Genomic DNA, 17,631 nt, shown 5'->3' with positions numbered 1-17,631 from the left:
TAGCATCCCAAACCCTGCCTCGCCTTCCAGTCTTGTTGGTCCATCTCCTTCCTCCCAATAGCCTACTTTTTTCAAAACTCTGGCATTTTGTTTTTGGTGTCCTTATGGTAGACCTTTCCTCCGTGACCTTTGGAAGTTAAGGAGAGCAGAAGTCCACCCCAAGTCGGTTGAATGCTGAGCCTCTTTGCCTTAGGACAGAGACCTCTAATGCCATCTGCCTCTGGCTGCCATTGGAAGCCTTCCCCCCCCTCCCCACCAGGCCTGCCATGATACCCTGGCACACTGGAAAGGATCTGGGTGGACCCCTCCCCCCAAGCTTCCTGAATGTCCAATTTCACCAACCAAGGCAGCAGTCCTTGGGAACCAGAGTGTGGCAACTCCAGGGGCTACCCCATGATGTGTGAAAGGACAGATGCAAAGCCCAGGGGGCACGGGGACCTAGGGTGTCTGGAGACTGGGTGGTGTTCTGAGTGGCTCTTCCCAGAGTTCCTGGGGGCCCCCTTCTAGGAAGCCTGGCTTTCTCTCTTGACCATAGTCCAGCCCCCGCAGCTGACACTCAAGACCTCCGTTGCCAAGGTCTCCTCGACTTTCTTGTTCTGACCATAGAGGATTTGGGCAAGGGAAGTGGATTCAGTCACTTCATCCCAAGTACCAGCCAAGGCGTCTTTGTTGCATTTGATGCTCACAACAACCTTGAGAGGTGGATGGCATTTATTATTCACAGACCTTATAGGGGAGGAAATGGAGGCAAAGGGGAGGGTCAGGGCCTCACCAGACCAGGGTCACCGAGCTGGTAAGCTTCCCTAAGGAGCTCTATCCAGAGTGACCAAAGGGAAGGATATTAGCAGCTGAGAGGACAACCACTGCCCTCAGCCTCAGTTTCCTCTAACAACCCCTTAGGTATGATATGCAAATTGTGGGTATCAGGGTTATTCCTAATTTGGGAGGAATGCACTGGATGGGAGGGAGGCCAGAACTGTCCTTGAAGGGTACCAGGGGTTTGAGGAGGGCAGGCATCGCAGATGTGGGCAGGGGCACTGCATCTCCCAGAGCTTGGAGCCAGGAGGACGAGCAGCTGGGTGGGATCATGAGAGAAGCTGGAGAAAGGGGGCTGTCCATGCTAGGCTAGGCAGAGGACTTGTAGCTTATCCTCAGGGGGAAGGGAAGCTTCAGAAAATTCTTGCCATTTCTTGCCCACAAATTACTACCTGTTTATTCCAACCCCCACAGAGCGAAGTCCCGTTATCATAGGGTTACCATTCATGTCCTGCAAGGATACAGAAGGACCAATGATGTCACTAGAGCCCACGCACACACACACAGAGACCCCACACACAGATACCCCCCTGCATTTCTGCCAAGTCCAAGGGGCTGAGGCTGGATGGTTGGGCCCGGTGTCCTCTCCTCCCAGGTGGCAACCATAGACAGTACCCAGTGCTGGCACAGTCCCATGCCCTCACCCAGTGGGAGCCCCTGGCTAAGGAGAATTGAGTTCCCTCTCTGGTTGGAGGCTCAGGGAGAGAACCACCTTGCCAGCCTGGGAGGGGGCAGAGGAGGCAGGGCTTAGGCTTGTCCTTTTCAGAAACATGCTTTTGTGGCTCTCCCTTTCCCAGCTCGTCATCCTACATCCTGGCCCAGGGCTGGTCTGGATTGCAGATCTGCAGATCTGGAAAGGGCTTGGCTTGGGACAGTGCCTCCTCAGACTACCTTTTTGGTCTTCTTGAATTAGCAAACTATGGGGGGGTCCTTTACCGTACAACACTTGTGTCTTCCTCACACTGCACCATTTTGTTTTCTAGCCCATTCCCAGGCTTGTCTTCCTGAGCCCCTCACCTCTGAGGGGTGAGTGACCCCCCCCCCCCATAGTCTGCCTCTTCCCCAGGAGGAGCAGAGTAGAAGCAGCAGAGCCGGTCATTGTGAACCTTGAAGGGCAGATACTGAGCTTGTCTCTTTAGCTCCTCACCTGGGTTCTCCGATGGCCTGGCCTCTCAGGGCCCTGCCACTGCCCTGCTGGGAGAGGGCTGCCTAGGGAGACCAGCAGTCCCAAAGCTCCCACCAGAGGAAGTCTTGTGCTGACCCGGGTCCCCACACATTGGGGGAGAGAGCCAAGATGCCATCTTCAAGCTCTCTTCCACCTGCTGCCTCCTGAATCCTTCCTCTGACTCTCTGGTCCCTTCTCTCCCCAAGTTCCTAATAGTCTGGCTTGTGCCAGGGCAGAAGGACACTCAGGGGCTCCACACTACAGGGTCCCCAGGGCTAAAGTGGGGAGAACCGAGGGCCTTTTACAGACTCATCTGCCTCAACAAGGATCAACTCCAGGCCCCTAATCTCTGCATGTAGACAGTGAGGGGCTAGGGGGCTGTATGAGAGAGAGTGGGGAGAGAGGAAAGGGGACAGAGGGACAGGGGTGGAGAGGAGAAGAGAAAGGGGGGGGAGAGAGAGAGAAGGGTAAAGGGAAGGGAGGAGGAAGAGGGGAAAGGAGGAGGGGGAGAAGGGAGAGAGAGAGAGAAGGGAGGAGGAAGAGAGGAGGGGGAGAAGGGGCAGAGTGAGGGAAAAGAAAAAGGAAGGGAGAAGGATGAGGAGAGGGAGGGTGAAGGGGAGAGAGAGAGAGAAGGGGACAGAGGGAGGGAGAGAGGAAGGGAGGCATGCAGAGAGAGGCTAGCTTGGTCACCAAGGGAACTCTGCCCTCCACTTGAACCAAGTGCTCTGAAGTGATTTGTTGCCTCCTCCTTTGCCCAAGTCCCCTGTCTGCTCGCTCAGCTTTTGACCCTTTTAGGCAAATGCATGTTTTATACAGTGTCAGTTGTTTTTGCCATTTTTTCTCCGATCCCGAGAGCCAGGAAGCCTTTGCCTGTCACAGCTGGGAAACTTTGTCCAGAAAATTAACTTGAGAAACAATCTAGTTGCTGTCTCTTGTGAGTTGGCTGTCCCTGGCAGTGTGGTCAAACTGAGGTCTTGGGAAGTGAAGGCAATTGTCCCAGATCCCAGAGGATTTGAACCAGAATCTCTGACCTTGGATGGGGATTTGAGTTGGGCTGTCTGATATGACCCAGGGGACTCTGGGCAGCTCTCTCCTTTCTGAACCCCAGTTTCCTTCTATAAAAGGGGGGCAGTAGTATACACAGTTGTAAGGAAGGCTGACCCTTCACCAGCTTCAAGGGCCATGTTGGCTCTTGTCAATCAAGTAAGCGTGGTCTCAGACTCTCCCAGCCCTCCAGAGGCTCTCATCTGCAGAACCCTGGGTCCCAGCCCCTCCACTCACCTGGTGAGGGGGTGAAGGTAGTCAGGCTCTGCCCTGGCAAGCTGCCTGGGACATCTTCCCTGGCTGCAGGCTGCTTCTCTGTGGCTAGCCCTGCCAGAAGAGAGACTCTCCTCCATTCAGGGGGCAGGGCCACGGGGCTCATGATCTTGTCACCACCTTCCTCTCTTGTTGAAGCTGATGGCAGAGGAGGTGGGCAGCATGGGCATGCTGCCTCGAAGCAGCTTCATAGAATTCCGTTAGAGCTCCTTGCTGGCTGTGTAGTCTGCTCAGCTGGAGAGGGTGGTTGGCAGGGAATGCTGGTTGGCCTACTAGTTAGCAGACTAGTTAGTGTGGAAGGCAGCTGTTACTCCCAAGGATGGTGCCAGTCTGCCAGGGCGAGGGGTGACCTGAATTGCACCTTCTGCTGGCCCAGACATGAATAGGATGTGTGGAATGGGATGCAGGCTCTCAGATCTGACTTGGAGGAATCAAGGCTCTCCATCCCCCCACCCCCTTCTGGAAGCCGCAGACGAGTCTCTGAGGCTTTCCCTTGCCAGGCCTGTCGATCAGAAAACATGGGCATGGAGAGGTCACCTTCCAGCGGGCATCCAGGGGCCTGCTCCTTGAGCTTATTAAAAATTGTCATTCCAACTAGCAATTTGCCAACAAGGTTCATGCCACTGATTAAGACCCCGGGAGGTCTCCGGGAGAAAATTGCTTGTTTAGGCAGTGTCGGCAGCGTCAGTGGCTCCAGCTTGCTTGGGAGCGTTATCCAGAGGGCTGTGCTCACCCTTCTCCTTTTTCTTCTAGGGCAGGAGTGAGCACCAGTCTGGGCTTCCTAGGTGCAGTTGAGTTGGTTCAGCCTCCTTGACCTGCCCAGGTTGGCCCTTTGGGGTAGGGGTTGATGGGAGGGCTCCCTTGAGTCTGGAAGGGATGTCCTGTGGCCTAGAGGTGGGAGCTGGAGGGGGCCTTGCCTCCAGGGTCAGACTGGCAAGGAAACCTGGGCTCTGCCTCCCAGATGCAGCTGGGATGAGGTGTCTTCTACTGGTGGAAGTCTCAGCCTCCATCCCCTGGGGCCATTTGAGAAGCACTTTTCTGGAGAGTAGGATGCATCCCCTTGGGCCTGATAGGAAGCTTGGCTCACAGGAGGTCCCCATTAGATGGTTGTGATTTGATGAGCTTCGTCATCAGAGGGAATAGACTTAAAGCTTCAGTGGGACCCATTGCTGGGGAAGGGATGAGATTTGACTGCGTTTCTGAAACCGCCATGACCTTGGGTCAGTGATGGCCTCTCTGGGTTGAGGGATTAAAAGGGAATGACCAGATGTTCCCTGTTGTCCTTCCCAGCTGGAGATCTCAGATTCCAGAGATGATAGATTTGGACCAGAATGGATCTTAGAGGATAGTTGTAATCTCACTAAAATAATACATTTCATCATAAACTTAAAAAGCATCTATTAGCATTTAAAAACAGAATGAAGAATGGGAAGAGGAGGGAAGGTGACTCTATGAAACAGAAATTCCCATCTCTTCAGTTTCCCACTGTCTATGTTATAGGGAGATTTTTTTTCTTTTTTGCCAGGGGGTGGGTAGAACTGAAATTCAGACTTCTATTTCTAGTCCTGACCTACTCGTCCTTGACTCCCTTCTGATCAACCCTTCTCTGTTGATTTTTTTAGCCATATTATGTATTAAGTAACAGTAAGAGAAAACTGATACTTGACTCCTTTGGCCTGTGTCTTCTGATTTGGGTCATACTCTTGCTATTTGAATTCAATAAATTGTTATTGGATGATGAGAGACAGTGGTCAGTGTACACAGGACTGGCCTCAAATCCCATGTCTTACTGGCTGTCACCTTGTAGTTTGTTGAATTGCCTTGTGCCTCAGTTTCCTCCTTTGTCAGTAAATCAGAGAACTTTGCCCCTTAGCGTCTCTAAATTTGATCCCCTGAAGTTACCTCTCTGAGCCATATGCTGCAGCAGGCAGACATTCAGACCAAAAAGATGAGTTTGCCACCGAGCCGATTCCATTCTCCTGGGAGGCAGGGATGGGGGTGAGGGGATGACAAAGGCATAGCTATGGGTTGATCCCAACCTGGGCAAAGTCCTTTCTGGAGGAGGGGAGGACTAAGCCCTGGGAGGTGGCACAGGTTTCCAGCTGGGGTGATCCTTGAGTAAGACTGCAAGGTGTTGGGGTTCCAAGAAGTAGAGGTGAGGAGGGCCAGGAGATGTGAAGAGTGCTTGGGATTCTAGGACCTAGACCCATCAAGCCCCCAGTTAGAGATCATTCTAGAATGAAAAGTTAGGCCAGATGTGGAAGAGGTGAAAAGCCAAATGGAAACACTTGCTTTGGATGCTGATGGCTGTGGCAACCTCTGGAGGTTCAAGAGGCGCTTCAGGGAGGCACTTTGGCTGCTCTTCCTCTGGGGGACTGCAGCAAGACCCCTGGAGAAGGTGGATGGGAGGGAGAGAGCTCGGAGGCCAGAGATCTGGAAGAGAAGCTTGTCCCAGGCCTCCCCTGCCTCCCAGCTCTCCTCCTCCCCCAACTCACAGGATGGTTTAGAGAAAACACTCGGTTTGGAGAAGCACCGTGATCCTCATAATTGGATGTCAAGATCATGCCTCTAAATAAAATGAGCTCCTAGTCTCCCCTTGAGCTGTGAATGACTCTTACATTTACAAGAAGCCCTGCTTGCTTTTTTTTGGTTCACATTCTTCCTCCCTTCCCCCCAGCCTCTTCCTCTCCCAACTCCCAGTGAGGCCTCTGGAGCCCCTGAGGTTGTAGGACTGGTTCAGTCCCAGAGGGAGGAGCTGGCTAAGGACCCCTAGTCCTATGATGAGTTCAGCCCCCTTTCTGGACCCGTGGGGCTACATTGGGATCTCCAGTCATCGTCCCCTCTCTAGGGTTAACAGTGAATGGCACAGTTTGAGGAGCCTGGCTCAGGTGGCTGCCAGTCAACTTGGGAAGATGGTGGCTCTTCTTTCCAGGCATTGATGGGAAGAATTTGCTTCTTACAGGCTTGCAGAGAATTCTCGAGAGGCAACTGTTGTGAGAGACCCTGAGGCAGCCTTCCAAGGGCTCACCTGCTTCTCTAGCGCAGAGGCCATCTCTGGACCGGGCTCCTCCTTTGGTCAGAGGCATCATTGGTATGTACCAATCCCCCATTATCTTTTTACCCTTTGCTTAGGTGGACCGGGGGGAGGGACCTCAGGTAACTGAAGAGGACGTGAGGCTTGGCAAGATGGTAGATTTTTTCTGGGTTATGAAAACTCTTGATTAATTCCTGCTTTGAAGCATCTCCTTCCCTCTATGCCCTCCATGGATTCTCCCCATAACTTCACTGCCAGAGATGGGAGCCTCCCTTGGGCAAGCATTTCTGACCTAGCCCCTGGAATTCAGGTCTCCAGGTTTCCCCAGTCACCCCATGAGCCCTGTTTGACCCAAGCATTCTCCTGGGGTCCTCCAGTTCTGGAGCCTGGCTGGAGTCCAGCTGATGGAGAGCCTGGGGATCTGAAGAGCCCACTTCCCCATTTTGAGCAGTTCCAGGGGGTCTGTGGAGACCAAGCTCTCAGCTGTCCTGGGGGCTCTCTGCTGGCTTCCATAGGCCTTCTGATTGAGTTACCTTTCAATGACCTCCTCGCTTGCTGCGTTTGTAAAAGGATGGGCAGTTGTGGCCAGAAACCCCTCACTGTGGAGGTGGGAGCCCGGTCCTGAGCCAGAGACCCAGTCCACATCCTGGAGCTCTCAGCCCACCTGTGCTCCCCACTGCTTTCAAATTTGAGAAAGAACTCTTTTCTTCTCTAGGGAGATGTTGGGAGGACTTCCCTTTGTCCTCTGTAGTCTTGGGACTGGAACTCAGAGGCTCTGCCTTCCTGGGTGCCTGGGGCAGCAATGAGCAAGTGTGGAATGTGGTCCCTAGCTTTGAACCCCTGACCTTTGGGTCACTAGGTTCTTGGAAGGTTGGCCAGCCAGGGGGAACTTATATCATTTGGGAAATAGCCTTGCTGTAGCTTTTGGAGTTTTGGAGTGATGTCAGAGTTGGGGAAAGCCATTGAGTGACCCTTGGATGGGAGTGAGGTTGACCAGAAGGCTGTTGGAAGTGCCTAAGAGATAACATAGTGTGGTCAGAGGAACAGGGTTCAAATCCAGGGTCACCATCTTCCCTGAGACTCGGAGAAGTCATTTAGGCTCTCTGGGTCTCCTCTGTATATTGAGGAGTTGTACCGCCTCCAAGGCAGCTCTCATGTTATCCTCAGAACTCCATGGAGGAGAGGGACGTGATTCTAATGTTTCTATCAGGTGGGAGAGAGAATTCAGAAACTGTCTTTCCTGCTGTCAAATGAGAGAAGGTGAGGCTGATCTCCCCATGGGCACTATTAAAACACACAGGTTTCTGGGGTGGAGTCATCCCTTATTTCTAGCTGTTTTGCTGGCTAGGATCACCTTTTGTGGCTTGACAGATGATGGGACCTTTGGACAGGCCTTAAATTCTTGCAACTGGACTAGGTTTGATAAATGATGGTCACTTTCCTTCTTTTCCCTCTTCTTGGGGATGCTCCTTCATTTAGGCCTCTTGATTGCCACTTCCACTCCTTCATCCTCCAACCCAAAGGAAAACCAAGCCACCAGAGAGGAGGAACCAAGGATCCTATATGTTAATTTTCTCATTTTTTAACTGAGGAAGCACGTCCCGCCAAGACTGTTTCACTGTACCACTGATGTTTTGAGTTCCAAGGGATTTCTTCACTCCTTTGCAAACAGTTCTTCCTTGGCAGTGTGCAAATACTAACATATGTTAGTGTGTGTGTATGTGTGTATATTATATAACATATATGTAAATATGCAGCATACATATTTATGGGACTGGTATCATGTGCTGGTCAAAATAAATGTAAAATTCTAAGCCTGGGACCAAAAAAGTCAGTTTCACATCATTACATGAAGAAGTCTAGAAAATAGTTGATAGGAATCCAATGTAACGGTTTGAGCGAAAAACAAACTTGGTAAGAGATCTCCAAGTATGATTTCACAAGCAAAAGAAAAAGTAATCTTGGGCTGAATTAATCGATCAATGGATATTTATTTAGAAAACTATAGTGTCCAGAATAAGAGATTTGATGGCCTTCCTGAGCTCTGTCCTGCTCAGACCTGACCTTTGGGGTCATAGTTCAGTTCTGGACACTACCATTTAGATACTGATTAGCTGGAGAGTGTCTATAGGAGGATGACTAGGAGATCGAGAGAACCCTAGCCAACTGTCAAATGAGGATTAAATAAAGAATCTATGGGTGTTTAGCTGCTAGAGAAGAAGTAAGAGAACGTGATGACTGTCTACAGGTCTCTGGAAGCTGATTCAGTTAGGTGATTTGTACACATTTGGGGCTTAATAAATGCATGTTGACTTTACTTGGTCTCAGAAGCTAAAACTGAGCTCAATGTATAGAAGTTGTAGGAAGTCAGATTTTTTGGCTCGACGTGAGGAAAACTACCCAGCACACTGTCTTAGCATGGGATGGGTTAATGGGTGGAAGGGTCCAGTAGATGGTGTCAAATGAAGGATGTGGCAGGTGGGAGCATGGGTCAGGGGCCTCTGAGGTGGGATTCACCTTTCAGATTCTGGGATTCTCAATTTATGGAGGGTATCTTTTGACTCCCTGGTCCCCAGGGATTAATCTCTTTGAGCAGGAATTTTTCAGTTCCTCCTTTTTCTGCACCCAGTCCCTGGCACATTATGGAACCCAGAGTAGAGGCGTACCGAAAGCTGGCTCTTTGGTGAACCCCTCTTCTTGTTTCCCAAGGGCTGGGCCATCCCCCTTGACCTTGATTCTCTATGATCTCATATATTCTTGTTGGTCCAGCTTATTATTAATTATCTCCCCAATTAGACCTAAACTTGCTGAGTTAGAACACGGGGTCTGGAGCGCTAAAACTCTTTTGACCTCCTTAGTGACGGGTTCCTCAGAGCACATAGTTGTAATTTTACCAGTGAATGCTAATTGTTGGGTTGCTAGGGACGGATGAGTGAACACTCCATACTTTTAACTGACCTAGATTATTGGGATCTTTGTAGGGGGAATATTGTGTGTGTGTGTGTGTGTGTGTGAGAGAGAGAGAGAGTGGTGGGGAGTGTGATGATGATGTCTAGAGTCCATGCCAGGCACTCTGAGCCTCAAAGGTCATTGAGTCACCTAGGGCACTCTGCCATTTTAGAAACATGGTCATTAATGCCCTGGGAGGCAAAGACTAGCTTGGGGTCTTCTCATATGGGGATTTCCCTCCTCACTGAAGGGGCTATGTGTATTCTTCAACTTCATTTTGCTGTCTAGAAAAACTGAGTGGCTTGCCCTGCCAAATGACAGTCTTTAGATTAAAGTGAAACACCCCTGCCCTGGCCTATCTTCTCCTGCCTTCATTTCCTCAGCCTCTTCTGCCCTCCACCCTTGGAATCCACCAGAATGACTGGTCACCTCTAATCACCAAGCCCAGTGGTCTTTGGCCTTTCCTTTCTAGTCTTCTCTGGTCCTTGCCATCTGCCCTGTCCTTCTCCACCCAAGAACATCCAGCCCCTCTCGCTGCTGTCAGCTGAGCCCAGCCCTGGTCCTCCTTTAGGGGTTGACTCTCTTCATTGGAAAGCAGGGTCATGGTCTCCTTGCTTTTGGAGTCTCCAGGGCTTAGCACAAACAAGTGCTCAATGGGCAGTTTTTCCTTTTCATTTCAGGCCTTGGCTTCTCTGTTTCTTCTGACCCCAGAGGCCAGGCCTTGTCTTTTCCTCTTGCTCTGGTTATAGTTGCCTTGGGTGCCTGTATTCATCCAGTATCTCCCTATAGGATTCTCCACTGGGCCCTCCTTCTCTGCTCTCCTGGCTAATCAGTGATTGAATCCTATCAATTCCCCCTTCTACCATCTGGTCTCCTCTTTATTCCTCATGTTGGCACCCTAATAGAGGCAGTCATTGTCATCTCCAAGGATAATGTCAAGCCACCCTACCTGGTTCTGTGGTCCCTCTGTCTCCCCCCCCCCCAAAGAGCTCCCACATCCCTCTATGCTTTCTTGCCTCTGTGACTTCTTTGATGTCTTTATCTCCAAGAACAAGCTGGATGTTTCTACACTTCCATCTCTGTTGAACTGTTGTCACCCCATGAAGCCTTCTATGATTCCCCTCCCCGCAACTCAATCAGCCCCTCCTCCATTCAGTGTATTGGGAAAAGGTATGATCTGGATTCAAGTCCTCATGTAGACTTGAATGAGTATCTCAGCGGTTCAGCAGATAGAATCGGAATCAGGCTTCAGACACCTCCTAGCTGTGTGACCCTGGGCAAGTCACTTGACCCTGTTTGCCTCAGTGTCCTCATCTGTAACAGGATCTGGAGAAGGAAATGGCAAACTGCTCCAGGATCTTTGCCAGGAAAACCCCAGATGGGGGGCTCCACAACAGCAACTTCTCTGAGCCTCTGTTTCTTCTTCTGTAACATGAAGCACAGAGGTTTCCTACCTACCAAGAGTCCACTACCTCCCCAACTCTTGCTTTAGCTTCTACCCTTGACCCCACAACAAATCTGTAGACTGGCTGGGCCACTCCCAGGAGTCCTCAAAAATGAGGAGCTTCTTCCATTCCATTTTGGAATCACTCTAAGCATCTCCTCCTGTTGAGCTGAAATCTTCCTCCTTGGAGTTCCCACCTCTTGCTTTAGTCCTTTACTCCAAGGCCAGGTGGAACAAATTCTGCTCTGTGCATGCCCTTCCCAAGGCTGTGTGCCAATGCTGCCCATTCTCAAGTCCTTCATAGATCCTGGGGAGATGATTTCCAGGCCTCTCACCAGCTGGGCATTCACCCATGGATAGAAGTCAATTCTTTCATTTTTTTCTTCAGCTCTTTTCTTCTTTGCAAAGATGCTGGAGTGGTTTACCATCTCCTCCAGCTCATTTTACAGATGAGTACACAGAGGCAAACAGGGTTAAATGACTTTCCTAGGGGATGTGGTGTAAATGTCTGAGGTCCAGTTTGAACTCGGTTTCTCCTAACTCCAGGCTCAGTGGTCTATCTACAGGACCACCCAGCTGCCCCATGGAAGTAGTGTTCTTCAGCTGAAGATGGAAGGTATCACCACAAGTCATCTCCCCAGGACAGGATCCCTTAGTCTTATGTCTGTCTCTCTGAAGAGTGGCAAAGACCTCAGGGCTCTGTTGGCTGACCTTACTACCAGTTCATTACTGTTGAACTTGCAGGCTGGCTACAACCCTCATCTAATCATCCTTCCTGTCTTGTCCTTGGGATATTGAGCCTTTGATCAGTGGCAGGATTTGGCATTTGTCTCTATTCAGTTACCCTGCCATAGGTCAAGACCACCATTCCTGACTGCCCAGGTCCAGGCATCACACATACAAGTGTGGAACAAAATGTGTACATGTTTTTTAATGGGTTGCAAAAAAGAGCTTGGTCACCATGAGCCACTTATACCTCTTATATACTTTCAGAATTTGTCTCTCTCTTATGGACTTGGTATCTTCTGTTGTCTTTATTGGTGAATACGTATTTTACTTGGGGGCAAGGATGGAGCCTTCTTCAGAATATTCATGGAATGTCAGCGATAGAATAGACCTCAGTGATTGGTTCATCCCACCCTTTCCTTGTGGAGACAAAGAAATGAGTCCCTAGAGAAGAGAGGCCCCAAATCTTACACATAGTAAGTCCTTTGATTGGACTGGAGGGACTTGATAGCTGTTTTCCAGGATAATTGAAGGTCTTCTAGATAGGAGAAATAATGGGTGGAATTGCCAAGAGACCAATTCCAGAAGAAAGGAAAGAAGGTAGAGGAAAGGGGAGGGAAGAGAAGGGGAAGGAAGGGAAGAAAGAAATAAAAATAAAAAAAAAAGAGAAAGAAAGAGACTTCCTACCCATTCTATATGTCCCAAAGTGGACTGGTCTTCTTTCTGCCCTCCCTGGGGGTCTCAGTCAAGGGCCGGATGGCCAACCCATCAAAGGTAGCTCGATCCCTGGTCTGTGTTATTTCCATCCTACAAGATGGTGCCATGGACTATGGATTCTGTCTTGAAGATGGATGAGGGCATTATCTCATTTGACTGTGACCTAGAAATGGTGGCCATGCTCGTTCTATGGTAAAACTGGGGATCAAGTTAAGTTAGAGTAGGAAGTGTGCTTCTCTTCTTATTGGTGAGACATGTACAACATTCTCACCAAAAATAACTGGCAAACTGAATGGATCCCCTGCCCCACCAAAGGGCAAAGGGTAGGTCTGATCTATTAAGAGGCATTTCTTCCCTCACGGCACCTGTCAGCCAATCATTTAATAAGCACCTACTATGTGCCAGACAAGAAGGGTCCAAAGACACAATAAAATACTCCCCTCTTTTAAGTCATATTCTTTATGGAGGACATGGGTCAATATGTTTTGGAAGGCAAACCACTAGGCTTGAGATTTTCCTGGTCTGGGTAGGTCCTGGGAAGAGACTCCTATCAAAGCTCTCTCTCAAGTTGCTTATAGAGGCAAATCTGAATTATTTACTGGAAAATTGTAGGTTTAATCAAAGTCTATCGACTGATAAATGCAAAGTATTTTGAGGGTGGCATTTTCCAAGAGGCAGCCATGCTTGAGCCCAGTTTTTTTATTTCTGGTCTTTGCAAGGCCCAAGGGCACACAGCTAGGCTGGATTTGAATTCGGGTCCTCCTGACTCCAGGGCCGGTGCTCTGTCCACCGTACCCCCTAGCTGCCTCTGGAGCAGAGTTTTGAAGGAGGCTTGAGATTTCCAGAGGTGGAGGTGAGGGGAGAGTGTTGAGCCTGGGTTGAGATAGGAGCATCCTAGCTGGGCAGGTGTGGGCCCAGGGCACCTCCCTTTGATCTCGGGTTTCCTCACCCCTTTCCTGCCTTAGGAAGGAGGAGTTCAGAGGGAAGGGTACCACAGGCCAGGGTCTGCCTTGGTCTTGAATGTCCCCGGGGGACGGGGTCAAAGCTATTAAGTCCACTTCGTTGCCAACTGAGGTCTGGCCATGGTCTGCTTGGCCCCAAGTTCCCCGAGATCTGCCACCTTGGGTCTGGCCTGGGGTCCCCGATGAAGCTGCAGCCCCTGCAGGATGGGGGGTTCTGGTCTGTAGCCCCTCTGTGCTTGCCCAGCTGCTCCCTCCCTTCCACACCTGCTCTCCTGCAGGCACACCCTTAGGTGTGTCCCCAAAGCCAGTTGGGAGGGAGTTGTCCCGAAGTGGAGGCACACCCCCGACCCTTGCCTTCCTGCTGACTCTGGCCCCTCTACCCTTCCCCCGCCCCAGGACTGAAGGGCTTCTGGAACAGAGTCCGGCCTCCCCGGTCTCGTTAATCATTGCCCATGGCCTGGGATCCTGCCCCAGAGGGGTCGGGCCTCCCTCCCGGTGGCAGAGCCCAGGGAGGGGTGATGCTGCCGCCATCCTCCCTAGCCTGCTTCTCCATATTTGGAAATGTTTACCCAGCGCCCCGATCTATTGGCAGGGGAGGGGAGGGAGGTGACTCAGGCCTGGGAAGGAGCAGGATTTGAATTCCTGTTTCCAGAAAAGAGGGTTCCCCTCCCCCTTCCCCTGGATTCCCAGGCTAGGCAAGGAAGCGGCCGCCGGTCCCCGCCTGCCCATTAGCCTGCCGGGACACACAGGGAGCACCCCGGGGATAGCGCCGCCGGACAGTGAGTACCCCGGGGGCCCATCTGCCTGGGGAGGGGATGGGGGGGCCCTGCTGCCCCGGACACTGGGCCTTGGGCCTCTCTGGACTGGGGGGGGGGGGGCTTCAGAAGAGAGAGAGAGAGAGAGAGAGAGGAGTGTGTGTGAAAGTGAGAGTGTGGGTGAGCCAGTCGGACTGCGGGGGAGGGGCGCCCTCCCCCCTTGCCTGGCCTCCAGCCTCAGCCCTGGGCTTTTGAGGAGCCCAGATCCTGGTGTATTTGGGAGGAAGTGGAGGAAGGAGGAGGAGGCTGGGGGTTGGGGGCCCCTGGCCTGGATGCAGCCTTTGCCTGGGGGGGGGGGGTCTTCTGCTTCCAGGAGCAGGGGCTTTCTGGAAGCACGGCCCTATCCTTTCCTGGGTTTCCTTAAAGTTCTGTGGGGCAGGACCTTTGGGGTCCTTGGGAGGAACTTGGAAGGGCTGTGTCCAGGGCTGGAAGCTCCTATCTCCTGCCTCTGGGCCCAGGCAGGGGTCCCTCTGCTTCTGGTCCCCCAGCCTCACCCCCACCCGCTCAGCCCTCTGGCCCCTCCTTGCCACCTCTGCTGCCCACCCTGGTACCCTGGCAGCCTTTGGCTCCCGGCCCACCTCTGACACCCAGGGCTGCCCTTGGGTACAGCATCACCTCCTCCACAATCTCTTCCCTGTAGCTACAGACTTCACCTGTATTTGGTGGACTTGGGGAAGACTGGGGAGACCAGGCAGCTCCCTGGGGGAGGGGGACTTCTTTCTCCCTCCCCACTGTGCCCAGGGATGACCATGACCAGGGACAGGGGGCCTTGCACCAGTTTGAATGTTGGAGCTCATGACAGCAGCTTTCTGATAGGCCGGTCCCTTCCTTGGTCACAGACCAGGCCATGGGGAGGCGTCTCTTCCGTGTCCATCGGCAAGGAAGAGTGCCAGTCAGGCATGGTCTCCTAGAACACGGTGCCAAGCTCTGGGGAAGGCCATTCGGCAGCTTAGAGGTACCCTTTTCTGGAAGGTTGGCCATGAAGTTTTATTTTTTTTAAGGAATGAAAATATCCCTCTTGGAGGGGGGGGGGCTTGATGTGACCGTGGAGCACTGAGGCCAGAGGGACCTTCCCTGGCGGGGCCTGCCTGGGGTCTCAGAGCTACCCAGGTGCCTTCACTCTCTCTCTGTTCGGCTGGAGGCTGGTCTGTAATCCCTTGGAAAGACTGTCGGGGAAGGGCTTGGGGGCCTGCGAGCTTAGGGCCAGCTTTAGGGGCCTGTGCCCGTGTTCTAGTCAATGGGGGATGGCCAATAGGAAGGAAGAATTCTCTTCTTTGAAGCAGTCCCAACATGGAAAGTTGGAGTATTGACTTCCTAGAAAGAAGCTTGAACTGGAATCCCAGGCCTGGGGTTCAAATCCCATCCCTGTTGTTTGACTTTCTGGGTGGCCTTGAGTGAATCATTGAACTCTGCCAGTTAGTAAGCATTTGTTAAGCACTTGCTGCATACAGACACTGTGCCAGAGGACACGGAGAAAGGCCAGCCTTCCAGGGCCCAGAGTCCAGTGGGGATCTTCCCAGGCTTCAGTCCCTTCTCACCCAGATTGTAGATCTCAGTGTTCAGAGGAGGTGGGCCATCTGCAAGGAGAGAAGTCTGGAATCGGGGCTCAGACAGTCCTGGAGACCCCCAGGCTTGTCCTTGGGCCAGAGACCAAAGACACGCAGCAGCAAAGGGTAATGACTGCTGTGGGGGCTGCCATTCACCTGTGAGATGGGGGAAAGGAGCTGTGACCCCGGAACCTGAGGGCAGGCCCCAGGTTCTCCTCCATAAATTGGGGGTTGAGCTAGGTGACTGCCAAGGGGGACTCTGGGAGTCTGAGTCCATGAAAGGAGTGGCTCTCTCCCCTGAGGGAAGGACCCCTAAGCAGGACCAGAAGGGTCCATGGGCCATCAACTTCATACCCTTCATTTTGCAGAAGGGGAAACTGAGGCTCAGAAAGCACTTGTAGCTCCAGAGCTGGGAGACACCGGTCCAACCCCCATCCCCCCTTTGTGCCAGTCCCAGGCACCTGTATTTGTTCTGAGCAGGGCAGGAGAGGTCAGGTTGGGTAAAGGGCTCGGAGCCCCTGCCCCAAAGACCTTCAAGTGAATGTTGACCCAGGAATAAGAATCCCCCCAAAGTCATTTTCTGCTTTGAGAAAACATTGGTTCCCTCCCAGAAGATGGAAGACTCTGAGGGAGGCTGTATTGAAGACCCCTGGCCTGGGTCTCAGACCCGCTTCCCCCGTTGCAGGAGTGGCCCCTGCACAGCTGGGAGGAATCTTGGGGCCCCTGACAAAAGCCCAGGCTCTCTCTCTCTCTCTCACATTTGCACACATATACACCCAAACATATATGCCCACACACCCTCACAGACTCATATACTCATCCATTCAAACACACACTCACTCACACTCATTCTCATACACTTACACTCATATACACACCCTCTCACACCCATTCACACACACACAATCACACACACTCATCCACTTAAACATCCTTGCCTACCCACACTCATACACACACACACACACACACACATTCATACTGACAGTACTCACATTCACACTCCCCCCCCCCCCCCCCCCCAAGCACATAATGCACACCTAGACTTTTCCCATGGCTGTGTCTCAGGAACCCGTCCTACATTAGATAGTGCCCTTTTGTGCTGTTGCCCAGAGATAGTGTAGTTTGATAACTCTGCCTCTAAGGGGTCTCTTGGATCTGAGGAGATGGGGTCTGGGGTCCTTTTGGTGAACAACGTCTCCGCAGGAAATATTACTTCAATGGATACGAGAACACTCTGAAGGTTTCTTTTTTTTTAAATTTCTTTTTAATTCTCATCTTAAACAACTCCCCGAAATGAGCACTTATACTCTTACATTTTATATCTTTTGCCTTTTAGAATATTGTAGTCCAAAATCTCTTCTCATTTTGATGAAAAACTGCTAGGTCTTCCGAGGCCATGACCGTGACTCTTTGATCCTTGTAGTTTGTAGTATTTTTTCTTTTGTATCTAAACTCTAGATTTTGACTGTGACATTTCTGGGGACATTTCCTTTTGGGTTTTTTAAATAATTTTAAAAATTATACAATTACTTATTTATTATTCCAATTATGGATAAAGATGGCTTTCAGTCTTCCTTTTTTTTTTTATAAAGATTTTATTTATTTTGAGTTTTACAATTTTTCACCTAATCTCGATTCCCTCCCCCCACCCCCAGAAGGCAGTCTGTTAGTCTTTACATTGTTTCCATGGTATACATTGATCCAGATTGAGTGTGATGAGAGAGAAATCATATCCTCAAGGAAGAAACATAAAGTCTAACAGATAACAAGATCAGGAAATAAGATATCAGTTTTTCCCCCTAAATTAAATATAATAGTCCTTGGTCTTTGTTCAAACTCCACGATTCTTTCCCTGGATACAGATGGGATTCTCCATGGCAGATAGTTCCAAATTGTCCTTGACTGTTACATTGATGCAACAATGTTGCAAGGCCATTAGGGTTGATACAATGTTGCCCTGGTTCTTCTCCTCTCTCAGCATCAGTTCATACAAATCCCTCCAGGCTTCCCTGAATTCCCATCCCTCCTGGTTTCTAATAGAACAAGAGTGTTCCATGTCAGTCTTCCTTTTTGTAAGATTTTGAGTTCTGCATTTTTCCTCCATTTCCTCCCTCCCTTTGACAGCAAGTAATTGAA

The 17,631-nt window shown here is 51.0% G+C and overlaps 1 long non-coding RNA gene across 1 annotated transcript in view; it reads left to right on the top strand.

The window, feature by feature from the left end:
* Positions 1-17,631, top strand: part of LOC141490593 (uncharacterized) — a 159,703-nt gene that overhangs the window by 35,227 nt on the left and 106,845 nt on the right. The window contains exon 2 of the long non-coding RNA XR_012469280.1: positions 6,261-6,389. This is a non-coding gene — a long non-coding RNA (uncharacterized LOC141490593). The remainder of the gene's footprint in view (positions 1-6,260; positions 6,390-17,631) is intronic.

Source organism: Macrotis lagotis, chromosome 6 (assembly GCF_037893015.1).
Source record: "Macrotis lagotis isolate mMagLag1 chromosome 6, bilby.v1.9.chrom.fasta, whole genome shotgun sequence".
Classification (NCBI taxonomy): Eukaryota; Metazoa; Chordata; class Mammalia; order Peramelemorphia; family Peramelidae; genus Macrotis; species Macrotis lagotis.
This window is presented reverse-complemented; position numbering and strand designations above follow the sequence as displayed.